Genomic DNA, 13,199 nt, shown 5'->3' with positions numbered 1-13,199 from the left:
TAATAATAATAATAATGTTGGTATTTGTTAAGCGCTCACTACGTGCAGAGCACCGTTCTAAGCGCTGGGGGAGATACGGGGTCATCGGGTCGTCCCACGTGGGGCTCACGGTTTTCATCCCCATTTGACAGATGAGGGAACTGAGGCCCGGAGAAGTGAAGTGACCCGCCCACAGTCACACAGCCGACAAGTGGCAGAGCCGGGACTCGAACCCATGACCTCTGACTCCCAAGCCCGGGCTCTTTCCGCTGAGCCACGCTGCTTCTCTACCCTGTATCTACCCTAGTGCTTAGAACGGTGCTCGGCACATAGTAAACACCTAGCAAATGCCACGTGGCTTAGTGGAAAGAGCCGGGCTTGGGAGTCAGAGGTCATGGGTTCGAATCCCACTCCGCCACTTATCAGCTACGCGACTTTGGACAAGTCACTTCGCTTCTCTGTGCCTCGGTGACCTCGCCTGGAAAATGGGGAGGGAGACGGTGAGCACCACGTGGGACAACCTGATGACCTTGTATCTCCCCCAGCGCTTAGAACAGCGCTTGGCCCACAGTGAGCGCTTAACAAATATCGTCATTATTGTTAAAGCACTATGAATGACTGACATCGGCGGGAACACAAGTGCTCCAGGTGACTGTAAGAAGATCAGAGAAGCAGCATGGTCTAGTGGACCATGCCTGGGAGTCAGAGGGTCTGGGTTTTAATCCTGCCTCGTCTTCTTCTTCATGGCATTTGTTAAGCGCTTACTTTACGCCCGACACTGATCAAAGTGCTGGGTAAGTACAAATTCATCTAGGTTGGACCCAGTCCCCGTCCTGCATGAAGCTCACGGTCCAAGTAGGAGGGAGAACCGTTTTCCAGTCGGGGTAATCGAGGCACAGAGAAGTGAAGCGACGTGTCCGAGGTCACACAGCAGACAAGCGGCGGAGTCAGGATTAGAACCCAGGTCCCAGGCCGGGACTCTCCCCACTGTACCACGTTCCTTGTGGGTTAAGCGATCTCATTCAGTCACTCCCATTCGTTTCAGATGCGCCAATGGGAATGGTCTTGAAAGGATGGCCTTGAGAATCTTCCAAGCAGTAACCAGTTTGGCCCTGATTCTGGAGTGGAAAGTGATAGTTTCCTCACCATTAAAGAAATTGGACTTTGAGACGAGAGGCCCATCCTGACAGGGCCAGGAATCCACAGATAGATAAATATGCCCCCATATATATATTTCTGTATAAAGAGATCTGCATCCAAATATCTTCAGATTTATCTTCACGCACACACACACTCGCCACTATCTTAGTCTCCGGAAACAAAGATCCGGGGTGCGAATTCCGGTCGGGCCCCGATCCTGCTGCGTGACCCTGGGCAAGTCGTCTGTCCCTGGGTTTCGTCACCTGCGAAACGGGGATGAAATATTTGATCTCTCTCCCTCTTAATCGGTGAGCCACAGAGGGGGATGGGGGCGCTTATCTTGCGTCTGGGCTAGCGTTTAGTACGGCGCTTTTGAACAGCAGCGAGAGACACGTTCCTCGCCCACGACGGGCTTACAGTCTAGAAGGGTATCCCGGCTTTGCCCCTTGTCAGCTGTGTGACTGTGGGCAAGGCACTTAATAATAATAACCACGTTGGTATCTGTTAAGCGCTTACTATGTGCCGAGCACTGTTCTAAGCGCCGGGGGAGACACAGGGGAATCAGGTCGTCCCACGTGGGGCTCACGGTCTCAATCCCCATTGTACAGACGAGGTCACCGAGGCCCAGAGAAGTGAAGCGACTCGCCCACGGTCGCCCAGCTGACGAGTGGCAGGGCCGGGATTCGAACCCATGATCTACGACTCCAAAGCCCGGGCTCTTTCCACCGAGCCACGCTGCTTAACTTCTCTGTGCCTCGGTTCCCTCGTCTGTAAAATGGGGATGAAGACTGTGAGCCTCGTGTGGGACAACCTGATTCCCCTGTATCTCCCCCAGCGCTTAGACCATTGCTCTGCACATAGTAAGCGCTTAACAAATACCAACATTATTATCATTATTGTTATCAATTATCTCGGGAGGTTGTTGGGATGGAGATCCAGTGTAGCAGGGGGTAGAGAAGCAGCGTGGCTCAGTGGAAAGAGCCCGGGCCTGGGAGTCAGAGGTCATGGGTTCGAATCCCAGCCCTGCCACTGATCATCTGTGGGACTGTGGGCAAGTCGCCTCACTTCTCTGGGCCTCGGTGACCTCATCTGTAAAATGGAGATGACGACTGGGAGCCTCACGTGGGACAGCCTGATGACCCTGGATCTCCCCCAGCGCTTAGAACGGTGCTCTGCACAGAGTAAGCGCTTGACAAATACCAACGTTATTATTATTAGGGATATTATTGAGAGGGGACATTCTCGGGCAGGGAGAGAAGAGGATGTACATTCTGACACTATACGGAAAGCCTTAGAACGGTGCTCGCCACAGAGCACTGAAGAAGTACCATGATTATCTCCGGTGGTTGTCTTTCAACCTCATTCGCTCAGTGGCAAGAGCCCGGGCTTGGGAGTCAGAGGTCGTGGGTTCTAATCCCGGCTCCGCCGCTTGCCAACTGTGTGACTTTGGGCAAGTCACTTCACTTCTCTGTGCCTCGGTTACCTCATCTGTCGAACGGGGATTAAAACTGTGAGCCCCACGTTGGACACCCGATCGTCTTGTATCCCCCAGCGCTTAGAACAGCGCTTTTCACATAGTAAGCGCTTAACAAATACTATTTAATCCCCCTGAATCTATTTATGGCTATCGTTTTTGTCCGTCTCCCTCGATTAGACCGTAGGCCCGTCAGAGGGCAGGGAATGTCTCTACCCATTACCGATTTGTCCATTCCAAGCGCTTAGTCCTGTGCTCGGCACATAGTAAGCGCTCAATAAATACTATTGAATGAATGAATGAATGAATGAATGAATATTTAGTGAGTGCTTACTGTGTGCAAAGCACTGTTCTAAGTGATTGGGAGAATACAATATAACAACGGATACATTCCTGCCCACAGCAAGCTCACAGTCTGGGGGGAAGGGGATGACAGGTGCTAATATAAATAAATAAATAGATAAATAAATTACAGATATATACATATATAGAGTTGACTGTCAACTCCTTGAGGGTAGGGATCACGTGTACTAAGGTTGGTATCTGTTAAGCGCTTACTATGTGCAGAGCACCGTTCTAAGCGCCGGGGGAGACACAAGGGAATCGGGTTGTCCCGCGTGGGGCTCACGGTCTTCATCCCCATTTTACAGACGAGGGAACTGAGGCCCAGAGAAGTGAAGCGACTCACCCACAGTCACCCAGCTGACAAGTGGCCGAGCCGGGATTCGAACCCATGATCTCGGGCTCCGAAGCCCGTGCTCTTTCCACCGAGCCAAGCTGCTTCTACTGGAGAGCTCTCCCAAGTGCTTCGTACATTGCTTTGCGCACAGTGGACTATCAGCTCCTTAGAGGCAGAGATCGTGTCCGCTCTCTCTACTGTCCTCTCTCAAACAGTCAGTAGAGCAATAATAATAATAATTATAATATCTGCTAAGTCCTTACTATGTACCAAGCACTGGGGTAATAACAGTAATAGTATTTGTTAAGCACTATGTGCTAGGCACTGTACTAAACGCTGGGGTGGATACAAGCAAATCGGGTTGGACACAGTCCCTGCCCCACATGGGGCTCACGGTCTCAATCCCCATCTTACAGAGGAGATAACTGAGGCACAGAGACGTGAAGTGACTCGCCCGAGGTCTCTCGGCAGACAGGCGGCGGAACCGGGATTAGAACCCACGACCTCCGACTCCCAAGCCGGGGTTCTTGCCACTAGGCCAGGCCGCTCCTTTATTATTCGCTAAGCAGAAACAAAAGATGGAGAAAATTGAGACTGAATGATCGGGGTGGGGGAAAAAAAGAATTAAAATGAGGTTTAACGGAGATAGAGATAAATCCCAGAGCAGACGGGGCAAAGTGGGAACGCTATGTAATGATTTTCAATTAAAGGAGAGAGAGAGACGGATGAATACTGTCAAGCGGAAGCTGAGACGGAAGGGCTCTCGCTGCAGAGAAGGTCAGTCTATAAAGGGAAGGGATCCTCGACTATCCTTCCGCCGCCCGGGACGAAGGAAAAAAGGCGAGCGGAAAGATAAAGAAGGGAGCCGTCGGAGGGATAAAACTTAGCAGCCCCCAAAATCTGAGAACTGGAATCCAGTTTACCGTCTCTGGCACGACACCGCATCCGTTAATTCAGGGACTGCGAATATCCCGAAAAACATCTCGTAATTCTGAGACTGCCAAGCTGAGCCGCACAGAAGCTCCGTTCGGACTCACGATTCAGCCAGTTTCCCATCTTTTTACTTTTATTTTTGACAAGAGGGGGCTTTGGAAATAAAACGGGGGCCACCAGACGCCTCCTTCAGAGTGTTTCGATCCCGATCCGTCCCCGTGGGACCGGAAGGAAATGCAAGGGGTAATGGGAGCTTGATTAATCAATCAATCAATCGATGGTATTAATAATGTTGGTATCTGTTAAGCGCTTACTATATGCAGAGCACTGTTGTAAGCGCCGGGGGAGATACAGGGCGATCGGGTTGTCCCACGGGAGGCTCACGGTCTTCATCCCCATTTTACAGATGAGGGAACCGAGGCCCAGAGAAGTGAAGTGACTTGCCCACCGTCGCACGGCTGACAGGTGGCAGAGTCAGGATAGTTATCACACACCTACGGTGGGCAGGGCTCTGTGCTACAGATCCGGGAGAGTACGACGGAAGGTTTACCGCAGGATCGGTGACCCGATTAGTGACCTGATAGTGTCAAGAGCACCAGCTGGGGCATCGGAGACGTGGGTTCTAATCCTGACTCTGCTACTTAATACTAATACTAATAATAATAACGATGGTATTCGTTAAGCGCTTCCCGCGTGCCAAGCACAGTTCTAAGCGCCGCGGTGGATGCGAGGTCATCAGGTAGTCCCCCGTGGGGCTCGCAGACTTCCTCCCCATTTTCCAGATGAGGGAACTGAGGCCCAGAGAAGGGAAGCGACTTGTCCAAAGTCACACAGCTGTTAAGGGGTCAGAGTCGCCTCGGGCTTTCCCTCCCACCCAAGGAGTTAGGGCGCTTGCGGAGTCGATAGCGGTGGTGGACACGATACCCCGATTCCCCCGTGAGGAAGAAATCTCTCTGAGGAAAAACTGCCTCTGAAAAAAAGGCTCACTCGGAGGAACGATTCTGGGGTGGGAGTTTACGTTTGCGTTTGATCCCGGGGAATTTCTTAGGAATTCTCAACAGAAAGCAGCCTGGCATAACGGACAGAGCACAGGCCTGGGAGTCAGAAGGTCGTGGGTTCTGACTCCGGCTCCACCGCTTGCCAACTGGGTGACCTTGGTCAAGTCGCTTCACTTCTCTGGGCCTCATTTACCTCACAGAGACTGTGACTGAGGATTGAGGGGATTGAAACCGTGAGCCTCATGTGGAACAAGGACTGCATCTATTAAGAGAAGCGACCCTATTAGCGACCGTGCCTCTTAAGACTATTCTCTTAATAGACTTTGTCTATTAAGCAGCGTGGTTTAGTGGCAAGAGGTCGGGCTTGGGAGTCAGAGGTCGTGAGTTCTAATCCGGGCCCCGCCGCTTATCAGCTGTGTGACTTGGGGCGAGTCGCTTCACTTCTCTGGGCCTCGGTTACCGCATCTGGAAAACGGGGATGAAGCCTGTGAGCTCCAGGTGATTACCTTCTATTCATCGCCATCGTTCTCGTCCGTCCGTCTCCCCCGATGAGACCGTGAGCCCGTCAGAGGGCAGGGACCGTCTCTAGCTGTTGCCGATCCGTCCGTTCCAAGCGCTTAGTACGGTGCTCTGCGTATAGTAAGCGCTCAATAAATACGATTGAATGAATGAACGAATGAACCCCAGCGCTTAGAACAATGCTTCACACGTAGCATGGGCTTAACAAGTACCACCGTTATTATTATTATTTGCTGGTATTCATTCATTCAGTAGTATTTATTGAGCACTTACTATGTGCAGAGCACTTCACTAAGCGCTTGGAATGGACAAATCGGTAACAGATAGAGACGGTCCCTGCCTTTTGACGGGCTTACGGTCTAATCGGAGAAGCAGCGTGGCTCGGTGGCAAGAGCCCGGGCTTGGGAGTCAGAGATCATGGGTTTGAATCCCGGCTCTGTCCCCTGTCAGCTGGGTGACTGTGGGCAAGTCACTTCACTTCTCTGGGCCTCAGTGACCTCATCTGGAAAATGGGGATTAACTGTGAGCCTCACATGGGACAACCCGATGACCCTGTATCTTCCCCAGGGCTTAGAACAGTGCTCTGCGCATAGTAAGCGCTTAACAAATACCAACATTATGATTACTATTATTATTATTATTATTATTAATTGGACTGTATCCACCCCAGTGCTTATTCCAGTGTCTGAGACAGCGTAAGCATCTAATAAATACTATAGAGATTCTTAGAAAATCTCAGTCAATAGGTGTTCTACGGCAAACAAATAATTGGATATTTTCATTCATTCACTGGTGTTTACCGAGCGTTCACTGTGTGCGGAACACTGTCCTAAGCGCTGGGAAAGTACGATTCGGCACAGATAGAGACAATCTCTACCCAACAGCGGGCTCCGGGTCTAGAAGATGTTTCGTTTCTTTTGGTTTTTTCTGGCCTCCTGGTTCTTCCTTCCGAGACGGCTGCCAAGCGGCAGGGGGAGAGAAAAAATTTGCTCTCAGATGAGCAGACTGTGTGAACGGCGGATGTTGCAATCAGTCAGATCCCGTCCGCGGGAGCCGATCGGAGGACGTGGCTCGTGAGCGTGCCATCGAATGACCCCCCCCGCCACTGGGTGGAGGAAATCGGAGAACGGAATCCACTCCTGCCCATCATCCAAACAGACCTAGGTCCAGTACAGTGCAAACGCTTCGTACAGCGCTCCGCACACAGTAGGCGCTCGATAAATACCGTCGAATGAACGGTCTAGCCAATGTGCACCGGAATCGTGTAACCCAGGAGACACGATCATAGTAATTAGAGCACAGGCCGGGGAGTCAGACGGTCATGGGTTCTAATCCCGCCTCCACTTGTCTGCAGTGGGATCTCGGGCAGGTCACTTTCATTCATTCAGTAGTATTTATTGAGTGCTAACTAGGTGCAGAGCACTGTACTAAGCGCTTGGAATGGACAATTCGGCAACAGACTGAGGCAGTCCCTGCCCAGTGACGGGATCACGGTCTTAATCGGGGGAGACGGACGGACAAAAACAAGACAACATAATCACGATAAATAGAATCAAGGGGATGGACACTTCATTAACAAAATAAATAGGGGAATAAAAATATAGACAAATGAGCAGAGTGCTGAGGGGAAGGGAAGGGAGAGGGGGAGGAGCAGAGGGAAAGGGGGGCTCACTGCACTCCTCTGGGCCTCAGTTTCCTCACCTGTAAAATGGGGATGGAGACTGTGAGCCCCAAGTTGGGCAGGGACCGTGTCCAACCCAATTTGCTTGTATCCACCCTAGTACTTAGTACAGTGTCTGGCACATAGGAAGCGCTTAACCAGTACCATAATTATTATTACTATCATTATAGACTCACGATAGGATTTAACCCCCGTTTAACAGATGAGGAAGTAGAGGTCTAGAGATTTGTCCACGGCGACACAGAAGACAAGGAACATGTCTGCCAACTCTGTTTCATTGTCCTCTCCCAAGAGTACTTAGTACAGTGTTCTGCACACAGAAGGCGCTCAACAAATAGGATTGATTAAAGGAGCAGAGCTGGGAGGCCAGGCGGAGCACGGGCCTGGGAGTCAGAAGGACCTGGGTCTAATCCTAGGGAAGCAACGTGGCTCAGTGGAAAGAGCCCGGGCTTGGGATTCTGAGGTCATGGGTTCGAACCCCGGCTCTGCCACTCGTCAGCTGTGTGACTGTGGGCGAGTCACTTCACTTCTCTCTGCCTCAGTTCCCTCAGCTGTAAAATGGGGATTAAGACTGTGAGCCTCACGTGGGACAACCTGATTATTCTGTATCTACTCCAGCGCTTACAACAGTGCTCTGCACATAGTAAGCGCTTAACAAATACCGACATTATTAATCCTGGCTCCGCCACTTATCTGCTATGTGACCTCGGGGCAGTCACATCACTCCTCTGCACCTCAGTTTCCTCATCTTTAAAATGGGGATTAAGACTGAGCCCTCAATGGGACGGGGACCGCGTCCAACCCGGTCAGCTTGCCAGAGCTTAGAACCATACCTGGCATATAGTAGGCACGTAACAAATACCATTAAAAAATAATAATAATAAGGTCTTCTGACGCTCAGATTCGGGCTTTGGAGTCAGATGGGCTTTGGAGTCAGAGGTCATGGGTTCGAATCCCAGCTCTGCCACTTGTCAGCTGGGTGACTGTGGGCAAGTCACTTAACTTCTCTGGGCCTCAGTTACCTCATCTGGAAAATGGGGACGAAGACCGTGAGCCCCATGTGGGACAACCTGATTTCCCTGTGTCTACCCCAGCGCTTAGAACAGTGCTCTGCACATAGTAAGCGCTTAACAAATACCAACATTATTATTATGTTTTATCCAATATTCATTCATTCAATCGTATTTATTGAGTGCTTCCCGTGTACTAAGCGCATGGAAAGTACAATTCAGCAATAAAGAGAGACAATCCCTATCCAACAACGGGCTCGCGGACTAGAAGGGGGAGACAGACAACAAACCAAAACAAGTAGACAGGCACCAGATAGAAATATACAGAATTATAGACAGTCACACGTCATTTATAAAATGAATAGAATAATAAATATATACATATGCACACAAGTGCTGTGGGGCGGGGAGGAGGGCAGAGCAGAGGGAGGGAGTCGGGGCGATGGGGAGGGGAGGAGGAGCGGAGGAAAAGGGGGCTTCCATGCTACTTCCTCAAAAGGCCAGACCGTGATCGTGGGATTCCCAGAGCATTCTAAAAACACTCAGAACACCGCGCTACTTGGAACTCTCACAGAGGAATCGCTCTCCCCGCGTTTCCTAATCACCCCCTTCATTTTTTTCTCCCGCTCGGCTAATCCATCCTCTGCTTTTTACAGTACAGTAGTGGTTTCTTCACACGCAATGAGAAGCGAAATCAATGGAGCTCAGAAAGTAAAACAATTTGCAAGATTGAGCCTTCAAATCCTCCTTCTACATATTGCATGAACGATGGAGGTTTTCACCGATTACTGTTTATGTGTCGGAGAAGCGTGGTTTATGTGGCCTCCCTGTTGCTCGGATGGAAAGGAATGGTGATTTATTGGAAAGCTTGTGGGATAAACTGTGGGTACACGAAAATGATGGAAGCCCTAAATACTGCGATACTGAATCTATTTTCCACGCCGGGGCCTTATCAGTCTGATGGAGCCCAGTTGAAAGCCTCATTCTTCAAATGTAAATTGAGAAGTTGGAAAATCGCAAATCGAAAGATCTTAATAAAGCGGTATAAGTAAATGGATGAAATTGAAATGGAACCATTAGAGTTTATTACGCTTTCGGTGCGTGCAGGAGACGAATGGACTTTGATCGACTGTCAGATATTTACCACATGTGTCAAATATCTAGTCCCCTCTGTCATTCTTCTTGCCAGATATCCTTTGTTTGTTCCTCTGCCTTTCGTATCTGCTTTTTTTAATGGTATCTGTTAAGCGCTTAAGAGGAGCCAAGAACACCACTAAGCTCCGGTGTAGAGACCAGCGAATGGCTTTTTTTTTTTAATGGTTTGTATTAAGCGCTTACTATGTGCCGGCACTGGGGTAGATCCAAGCTAATCGAGTTGGAAACAGTCCCTGTCCCACGTGAGCTCACAGCCTTAATCCCCATTTTACAGATGAGGGAACTGAGGCTTGGAGAAGCAAAGTGACTTGCGTAAGGTCACACAGAAGACAAGTGGCAGAACTGTGATTAGAACCCAGGTCCTTTTCTTGTACGGTTTTTGTTAAGGATCTACTGTGCTCCAGGCACTGTACTAAGCACTGGGGTGGATACAAGCTAATCATTTTGGACACAGTCCATGTCCCACCTGGGGCTCACAGTCTTAATCCCCATTTTACAGATGAGGCAACTGAGTCGCCGAGAAGTTAAGTGACTTGCCTAAGGTAGTAAAGCAGACAAGTGGCAGAAGTGAGATTAGAACCCAGGTCCTTCTGACTTCCAAGCCCGGCCTCTAGCCACTAGGCCACGCTGGTTCTCATTTCTAAAGGTATGGCTTCATTAAGGTAGATAATAATGGTGGTATTTGTTAAGCGTCTACTATGTGCAAAGCACTGTTCTAAGCACTGGGGGGGATACAAGGTGATCAGGTTGTCCCACATGGGGCTCACAGTCTTAATCTCCCCCGATCAGACCGTGCGCCCGTCAAACGGCAGGGACCGTCTCTATCTGTTGCCGACTTGTTCATTCCAAGCGCTTAGTACAGTGCTCTGCACACAGTAAGCGCTCAATAAATACTATTGAATAACTGAATGAATCTCCATTTTACAGATGAGGTCACTGAGGCCCAGAGAAGTGAAGTGACTCGCCCACAGTCACACAGCTGGCAAGCGGCAGAGCCGGGAGTCGAACCCAGGACCTCTGACTCCCAAGCCCGGGCTCTTTCCTCTGAGCCACGCTGCTTCTCCTTTGGCTGGAATACCCCAGTGAACGTGTCGGAGGGTTATTCAGGTAAAAAGTATTCCAGAGCACTTTCTCTCTCCACCCATCTAGGGTGCTTCCTGAGTAAATATTTCGATGAGGCACATGAACCTTGGGCTTCCAGTTGGGTCTGAAACAGTGTAACGAGTTTGCAGATCAATCCTAACACCGATCAAATTGGACTTAATTACCCATATTCCATGTTCCATGGAGCTGAAAAATAAAGAAACAAGAGGAGTATTCGAGATGAGAAATGGCCAAACAGAACGGAACAGAGAGATACTATTAAAGAAGCATTGAAGATGTTATTGGGAAGCGGTGTGATCTAGCGGATAGTGCCCGGGCCTGGGAGTCAAAGGATTTGAGAAGCAGCTTGGCTCAGTGGAAAGAGGCCGGGCCTTGGAGTCAGAGGTCATGGGTTCGACTCCCGGCTCGGCCACTGGTCAGCTGGGTGGCTGTGGGCGAGTCGCTTCACTTCTCTGTGCCTCAGTGACCTCATCTGTAAAATGGGGATTAAGACTATGAGTGCCACGTGGGACAACCCGATCCCCCTGTGTCCACCCCAGCGCTTAGAACAGTGGTCTGCACATAGTAAGCGCTTAACAGATACCAACATTATTGTTATTATTTGGGTTCTAATCCCGGCTCCGCCACACCGCTGCTGTATGACCTCGGGCAAGTCACTTCAGTTCTCCGGGTCTCAGTCACCTCATCTGTCGAATGGGGATTCACACCGTGAGCCCGTCACTGGGCAGAGATTGTCTCTATCCGTTGCCGAACTGTCCATCCCAAGCACTTAGTACAGTGTTCTGCACATAGTAGGAGCTCAATAAATGCTATTGAATGAATGACTGCGAACCCTATGCGAGGCAGGGACTGTGTCCAACCCATTTAGCTTGTATCTACCCCGGCGCTTAGCACAATGCCAGACACGTAGTAAGAGCTTAACAAATACCATGAAGACAATAAATTGCTTCTCTACTGACAATCATGGCTCCCTGTTGATGGAAATTGAATCTGGAAAACACAGACAATAATAATAATAATGTTGGTATTTGTTAAGCGCTTACTATGTGCCGAGCACTGTTCTAAGCGCTGGGGGAGACACAGGGGAATCAGGTCGTCCCACGTGGGGCTCACAGTCTTCATCCCCATTTTACAGATGAGGTAACTGAGGCACCGAGAAGTTAAGTGACTCGCCCAAAGTCACACAGCTGACAAATGGCCGAGCCGGGATTCGAACCCATGACCTCTGACTCCAAAGCCCGTGCTCTTTCCACAGACCCGATCACCCCGCCACCTGTCCGCTGTGCGACCTTGGGCAGTTCTTCTCCGCGCCTCAGTTCCCCCATCTGTAGAATGAGGAGTGAGACTGTGAGCCCCACGTGGGGCAGGGGCTTTGTCCAACCCGATTTGCTTGTATCCACCCCAGCGCTTAGTAGAGTGCTTGGTACATAGTAAACGCTTAACAAATGCCCCAATTATGATTATTATTATTACTATTACTATTACTGCTGGCTGTCAAGCAAGTTCAATGTTGCTCTGCAGGCAGTGACAGGTTTAGGGGGAGTTGATTAGCATATTACTGCTAAGCGTTTTGGATGGAAAAGATTGAGACAAGAGAGCACCCTCCTGGATTAAAAACAAGTCGGGATGGGGTGGAAATCCACCCTTTCCACCCTCACCCACACTGAGCCGTGCATTATATCCTTCCTAGACTCCTGCATCGGCCTCCTTGCTGACCTCCCTGTCTCCCGTCTCTCCCCACTCCAGTTCACACTTCATTCTCCGGCCCGGATCGTTTTTCTACAAAAACGTTCAGTCCATGTCTCTCCCGTCCCCAGTAATCTCCGGTGGTTGCCTATAATAATAATAATAATAATAATAATGTTGGCATTTGTGAAGCGCTCACTACGTGCCAAGCGCCGTTCTAAGCGCTGGGGCAGACACAAGGGAATCAGGTTGTACCACGTGGGGCTCACAGTCTTACTCCCCATTTTATAGATGAGGTGACTGAGGCCGAGAGAAGTGAAGCGACTCGCCCACGGTCACCCAGCTGACAAGTGGCAGAGCGGGGAGTCGAACCCATGATCTCTGACTCCGAGGCCCGTGCTCGTCCCACTGAGCCACGCTGCTCGTCTCGCTGCCTATCCACCTCCACAGCTACAGACAATTGTTTCCAACAGCTTGAAAGCAGTCAATCATCTTGCTCCCCCCAACTTCACCTCGCTGCTCATCCTACTGCAGCGGAACGCGTGCATTTCGCTCCTCTGTCGCCAACCTTCTCACTGGGCCTCCATCTCGTCTATCTGGCCGCCGACCCCTCGCCCACTTCACGCCTCTGGCCTAGAACGTCCTCCCTCCTCATATCCGCCAGACAGTGACTCTCCTCCCCACCTTCAGAGCTTTACTGAAGGCCCGTCTCTTCCGAAAGGCCATCCCCGACTAAGCCTACATCTATTTTTTCCCTTTCTCCATCGCCCTTACACTTAGATCTGTATCCGTGTGTCAGAAACATCTCCAAAGAACCCAATCAACACCTAGGTGTTACTAT

This window comes from Ornithorhynchus anatinus, chromosome 5, assembly GCF_004115215.2.
Source record: "Ornithorhynchus anatinus isolate Pmale09 chromosome 5, mOrnAna1.pri.v4, whole genome shotgun sequence".
NCBI classification, from domain to species: Eukaryota; Metazoa; Chordata; class Mammalia; order Monotremata; family Ornithorhynchidae; genus Ornithorhynchus; species Ornithorhynchus anatinus.
The sequence above is the reverse complement of the archived record's forward strand: the minus strand, read 5'-3'. Positions refer to the sequence as shown.